Here is a 7327-nt window from a genome sequence, read left to right as displayed (position 1 = left end):
TTAACGAGTTTTTTAATTTTAATGTAAATATATAAATTAATGCTTAAACCAAAACTAATTGAGAAAACATTTAAGTAAAATTAAAATCTTTTTTTAGACGATTTCTGAAATTCATAAAATATACTAATTGTATATACAATTATTAAAAACACATAATAATAATTTAAAAATTATAAAAATGACAAACTACTTACAATAACGTGCAAACTATTATTTTATTTTATTTTTTGAAATTTTCTATAGGCATAACACACATATTGGATCCTAAACTTGGCTTCAAATTTTAACTTTAACCTCCAACTTTTACAATGCACAAACATGCACTTTAACTATCCAACTTATAAATAAATAAACACATGAGTCCTACATGACACAATACACGTAGGACAAAAATGATATGTAGGATGAAATGTAGGACATGTGTGTCGATTTGTTCAACTTAATACAAGTTTAGGTGTCTATTTGTGCACATCCTAAGTTGAACGGCATAAATGTGATTTGAAGCCAAGTTAAAGAACACATTTATATATTATGACTTTTCTATAATTAATTATTTTAAATCGTTTGAAATTGAAAAAACTCGATGAATAATCCATACGGAGGAGATCCAAATTGGGTCAACACCATCAATAGTAGTAATAGGAGGAGGTCCAAAATTGGGTCAACACCATCAATACTAGTAATATGTATGCTCTAAATAAACGATATATGTTGCAAGACTTCATGAGAGTTTATTCTCTTAAAAAACCATAAAAGATAGAAGTACTTGAGTAAAGACTCATATACTACATCGAAAATTATCTTTAAATGTCTTTAAACAATGGCAATAGCATAATTACAGCTAATTATATATTTTTAAAGACAATTAACATTCTTTGAATATGCACTTAAAGAATTTACCGACATTAGATCCAATATAAATTAACTAATGTCAGTAAAAACTTTAACACTCCTTATTAATGTGTATATTTAGTCGCTAAAAGATATTTTTATTGTAATGATACTATGTAGAATAGAACTTTAAATATATGTATAAAAAAAACTCAACCTAACAATAAATAACTCCCAATGGGTTATAAGTTGTAAAAATCAAAATTCGAAATTGTTAATGTGTCATGTGTGGTGAGAATTTGTGCATTCGTTCATATTAAGATATCTAGGTTTTGTCTTGTGTGATAAAAAAAAATTAAAAATTATACTCAATTAATGTGATTAGAGACATTTCTTATTTAAAATTAATTCTTTTACTATATTATGATATCTACCAAAACATTTTTTTCCAGTTAAGCCTATTAACTTATTTCTTTGACAACCATATTATGTATCCTAATTTCTTTTTGTTATTTAACCTCAGATTTTGATTCAAAAGTACTTAATACATTTTATGTTGAAAGATTTAGAAAAATAAGGAGATGAGAAATAAAGAGGTGGATAAACTTAGAGAAGTAGGTTATGTGATTTAGAGGAGAACAAAATTAGTGTCCAAGGTATAAAAATATCTATACTTGGTGAAAAAACTGAAAATAAAGGATAAGAATAAAAAGAAAAATATTTTATATGACTTAACAATAAAAAGTAGAGAAGTTTGAGAAAGTAAAAAAAATTAAAAGTGAAACGAAACCTTGAACCAATTGAATAATGAAGGAAAAATATATCTCAAAAAAGATAAAAAAGAGAAAAGTATCACAAAAAGTCGAAAGTAGGGTGAGTTGAGAAGGAAGAACTCGATTAATCTTTTCAGTATCTTAAAGTGTATAGGGAAGAGCAGTAACTATTTTCAATCAAATACTTTATACATATCATTTAGTCTACATTAATTACAACCTAAATGAATTCCTTGTGATCTTGAAATTCTATATTTTGATTGACTTAATGGTCAGCCTGTTATATATTTTGATATGTCTTAAATTTATTTATGAGAGTGAGAGACTTGATATCCTCATGGCCTAATGATAGTATACATATGATAAGTGAAAAATATGCCATTCTTTGATTGTAAGGACATTTGATAGTTAAAACTAGTAACTTGATGGTTTTGATAGTTTTATCTTAGCATATTGACCTCATAAAAGAAATAAAGAGTCATTCTAGTAATTGTGATGTTTATGATGAGTCTTGAGCTTGACAATGTGTTTGAATGAGTTAAGTTAGATCATGATTGAATTGTCTATCACGATTCAAAAATGAAAGCATTTGTCTATTCTCACCAAGACAAGTCAGTTTCAACCAAATAAAATAAAAGAAATGTGGAAAGTAAAACAAGAAAAACATAAGAGTGAAAAACATATTCATTCTAATATAACCACAAAAACTAGTTGTCACGTGTACAAGTCATTAATATATAAAGTGAAAAATTAAAAGATAATTACAAGTCTGAATATATTTGTTTCTCTAATATAACAAAGCATACAATAAGGATCCAGAACCCACCCCTCACCCCCAAGAATGACAAGCAACTACCTCTCAAAGTTCTTTAAAAACCTTGAATAAAGAAGAAGAGATGACACGGGTCTAGGATCAGAACTTACATATGTGTAGAAGTAAGGAGTGAGTACCAATCGACACGGTACTCATCAAGCAACCTAATAAACAAGGCAAAACTAGTTAGGAAATGAGTACTTTTTTCATCTCTAAAACACCCCTCAATTTTTTTTGAAATAAGACTCGAACCATCCTTCGATGTGAGTAGGATTTTACCAAGAAATTTAAATTTCTTGAATAATAAGGTCACTAGATGTAGCACTTTGAGTTTCAAGAAAAGCTAAAGAGAATTTATTCAAGTCATTCTAAGTTCCTTTAAATTTTTGGGTCAATATCAAACGATCATAACTTTTAGCACAGTATGAGTTAGGTGGCCTATAAGATATCAAATTAAAGTTCATAGAATTATCTTTCCAACACCACTGAGTTTGCTAAGTTTATAGTTTGGATGAGTGAGATATGCCTTGTTGAATTTAAAATGTCTAATTAAGTAAAGTTACTCGAAAATAGTGAGGGGTATTTTGGTTTTTTTCTTATCCAATTAGATTTAATTCATTTTTAGTAAGCCTTTTGGGGTCTAAATTGATATACACCTAAGGTTTTAGTTAACATTTCAAGAAGAAAAAAGAAGAGAAAAAGGAGAAAAAAGGAAAGGATCAAGGCGTTCGTTGAGATTCTTGAGAGTTGTTGCAAATTTTTGCCATGGGTTTGATCCCTAAGAGGTATGTAAGTTTTCATAGTGTTGCTTTTGTTCACCCACACTCCAATCATGTTATTTTCAACGTAAATTCATTCTCAAAAGTTGAAAGATTTGAGTCTTTGATAAGCGTTTGAAATATTGTTAATTTCATTCTTGAATTAGGATGGGTTTGATAAATTTTAAAGGCAATCGTGATGAGATTAAGAGTTGTGTTTTTCTTGTAAAATCTTATGTACTTGCATTGGGTAATTTTCTTTAACAAAAAAAATCGATTAGAAACGATTTATTATCATAAAATGAGAGACGAAATTCATCAAATTTTGCCGAGGGAAGGGCTGGGGCAGCGCGACCCAGATTCTCTAAAAGGGTTGGGAAGCCGCCCCAGCAGTGCACCAATAAGCAGCCTCTAAAGTTAAGGGGTAGGTGCCCTGCACCTGGGTCGTCTTCCCCACTTCCTCTTTGTCGGTTGTCCCATTTAATTCCCTTTAAAGTGTACCTTCACTCCATTTTGATGCTAATAACTCTAAACTACTTCTAAACACCTAGAAATCATTTGTAACATGAATCATAATCTTGAATTCACAATTCAAATTCAAGGTAGAATTAAGAATTAATTCTTAAGAGTTCTTCGAACATTTTGAGTCTTTTTTAGGAGTCTTCTACAACTTCTAATAACTTGTTTCAAGTCTCGAACAATTGAGTATAAGAATGAGGTGAATGTATTCATGAGTCTACATTATCATCCATGAATCATAACTATTGAATTCATAAGTTACATTTAAAAAAGAGTTAACAGCAGAGTTCAATTGTGAATCCTTCGGATCAACTATTAATTTGAGCTATCTTTTGAGAAAGAAAGTATGAGAATGAGAAGATTCATATACATAAGCCCCATATTGATTTGTATTCCTCGACTCGAGTCGTTCATGCTCATAAATTCCACATGAACTCCAAAAGTTGAGTACCTTTGAGAGGAGGAGTATCTTCAAGCTCCCAGTCTTGAGTATTGAGTTCCTACCTTTTTGATATTATATTCCTAATCATGGAACTATTACTTATTACCCATGAAGGTCCTTGAGTTGAGTTGTTCATGCTCATAATTTCGCACGAACCCTTTGAGTTGAGAATTCTTGAAATGAGTAGTATCATCGAAGTTTTTGAGTTCTGGAGTTGTTGAGTTTCGAATATTGGGTTCTACTTATGGTTACTGGAAACCTTAAAATGAGTCATTTATGTCCATAATTCAGCTAGAACCATATTTTGAGAAGTCTTTTACATTTTTTTCTAAACATGTGAGACTTGAGCAGTTGAGTTTCAGAAAAAGTAGAGTTGAGTTCATGATTTTTTTTCAAAATGGATATATAGGAATCAAGTATTTCTAAGAGTAAATGTTTTCACATTTAAAAGAGAAAGAAATTGAGATTTCTAACATAGTTTTGAGTACCATTTCTTTTAAGATAAAGATTTTTAGTAATAATGTCAAACCACAAGAGTTATGTTTTAAACATATGAGCTAGTTATATTGTGGGAGTAGTATTAAACATCGATATAGGGAGAGTTCAAATAACTCACAGCTCTCATAAACTATGAAGTCAATGTGGGTAGAAAGTGTCATACTTTTTAGATGATCGCTTAATGTTTTTTTGGCATAGACTAGTGGATCCTCTTAGTAGTAGGTTCTATACCCCATCAAAGTATAAAAAGGTTCTGAAAGTGTGAGGCTAAACGATGTATCATCACATAACTCATAGTAATGGTTTGAATAGAAGACATCACTATGACTTTAATTTGAATAAGGAGTCTAAAGAGGTAAGGGGTTTTAATTGAAGAGAGAGTCTCACTTAAAGTAGAACTCTTCAAGTTACTGTTGAATTGAAGTGTTGGAGTTCGATTACAATACAAAAGAATCAATAAATGTAATTTGAAGAGGAAGTCCGAAGAAGCTAGGAATTTGAATTGAAGAAGAAGTCTTACTTGAAGTATAACTCTAAGTCAATGAAGAGTTCGAAGTGAACAATAACTCTTTGAAGAATTGTGCTTAAATAAAAGTTTGAAGTGAATAATGACTCTATGAAGAATTGTGTCACAGGGCTAATTTTTCACCTCGTGGAACAGTCTATGAAGGCTTGCACAGCCCTTCAAAACTCAGTCCAAATAGCCAAACAAACATCGAAGGATGTAACAAAAAAGACAGTCAAAACGTAGCCCACAAAACAGTCAAGGAAAGGCAATACAAGGAAGACAAAGTTTGGGAGGCAAGAGTCAATTTTCCAATATATTTCTCCAAGTCTTTCTACAAGATAAGTTGCCTAAAACTCTATACAAAGTGCTTATATGAAAGTCAAAAACGTTTGGGGACAAATCCCAAAGGAAAATCTACAAATGAAAATCTTTACAAAAGCTCAAAAGTAGGCAGAAATGCTTTTCTGCTTTATTGCCAAATAAGGAAACTGCTGCATTAGATTTTGTCCCAACATTGGAGGATATTCTTGGCTGGGCATGGTGAGTATTAATTGTTCATCTTAGCCTCTAAGCAACCCCCAAGGGTTGGGCTGAAGTTTGGCATACTCTATCGACCCTCTGAGTCTCGATATGATCCTGGCACGTTGACGGAGGGGCTGGAATCGCCAAATTTTAATGTAACGCCTGGCGGGGAGGTACACACTCCCCCACCTGATTTGATGACGACTCCGACACTACACAACTGCAAATAATTGTGGACCTTGTCGCAAAACTGCCACAAGTCCTCATACTTTTCCCAGGTTACCTCCTACAGTGTTGTCCCTTTCCAATGACTAGGAACTGCGAGCTTGAGTTGTTCCAGCCTTTTCCACAAACAAGTTGATGATCAATTATGTCCTCGATCTGCTTGTCCACGGTCGGTGGTGTGATGAAAATTCTAGCTCTCCCGGACTGCCCCTACTCTTTGTCTTGAAAGTACAGTTTCAATTGGCTTGCATGGAAGACGGGGTGTATCCTCAAATGATGGGGCATATCGATTCGATAGGAAATCTTGCCAGCCTTGGCAATGATCTCGAAAGGCCCCTCATACTTGGGAATAAAGCTTTGACTCACATTCCGCAATGACTTGAACTGCCTTGGATTGAGTTTCACCATAACTCGATCCCCAATTCGGTAGTCAACTGGACACCGCTTCCGATCACCAAACTTCTTCATTTTATGGGCTGCCTTATCAAGATACGATCGTGCAAGGTCAACTTGCTCCTCCCAGGCTTTCGCCATATGATAGGCACCCGAACTCTTCAAGCCGGCATCAACAGGCAAAGATTGGGGTGTATTAGGCTGCAGCCCCGTTGCTGATTCAAAAGGGCTCCTTCCCATATCTTTGCTCCGCTGCAAATTATATGAGAATTGGGCAGTGTCCAGCAGCTTGGCCCAATCCTTTTGGTTGGCACTAACATAGTGCCGCAAGTAACACTCCAAGAGCGCGTTGATACGTTCGATCTGTCCTTTCGTTTGTGGATCGAAACTGGTCGAAAAGTGCAATTTCGATCCCAAGAGACTGAATAACTCTCTCCAAAATGTGCGGATGAATCGAGGGTCTCTATCACTAATAATGTGCTTGGGGATGCCCCAATACTTGACGACGTCGCGCAAGAAGATACGGGCTGCCTCCCCTTAGCTTTGTAACTGGCCGTCGTGGCAGTGAATGTTGCGTACTTTGAGAAGCGATCCACCACGACCATGATAGTTCCTAACCCTTCCGAGTTCGACAAGCATGTAATGAAATCCATAGTGACGCTGTCCCAAGGCTTTTCAGCAATGGGCAGCGACTTAAGCAATCCACCCGGTGCCTTCGTCTCGACCTTATTTTGTTGACGAATAAGACAAGTCCGCACATACACCTTGATATTGTCCCGCATCCGAGGCTATTAATAAGAAGCCTCTAACAAGGCTAAAGTCCTCTTCTGCCCAAGATGACCAGCCCATGTAGTGTCGTGCCCCTCTTTGATCAACGTACGCCGAAGGTTAGCCTTCCCCGGCTTGTACTCTAATGTGAAATTGAACTCCGCCAAGAAGTCCTGCCAACGGGCTTGTTTGGCAGTCAGCTTCTTTTGAGACTGAAAATAGGTCGTCGCGACGTTGTCCGTCTTGACGACAAAATGAGCACCCAACACATAATGA

The sequence above is a fragment of the Solanum lycopersicum genome, chromosome 2, assembly GCF_036512215.1.
Source record: "Solanum lycopersicum chromosome 2, SLM_r2.1".
NCBI classification, from domain to species: domain Eukaryota; kingdom Viridiplantae; phylum Streptophyta; class Magnoliopsida; order Solanales; family Solanaceae; genus Solanum; species Solanum lycopersicum.
The sequence above is the reverse complement of the archived record's forward strand: the minus strand, read 5'-3'. Positions refer to the sequence as shown.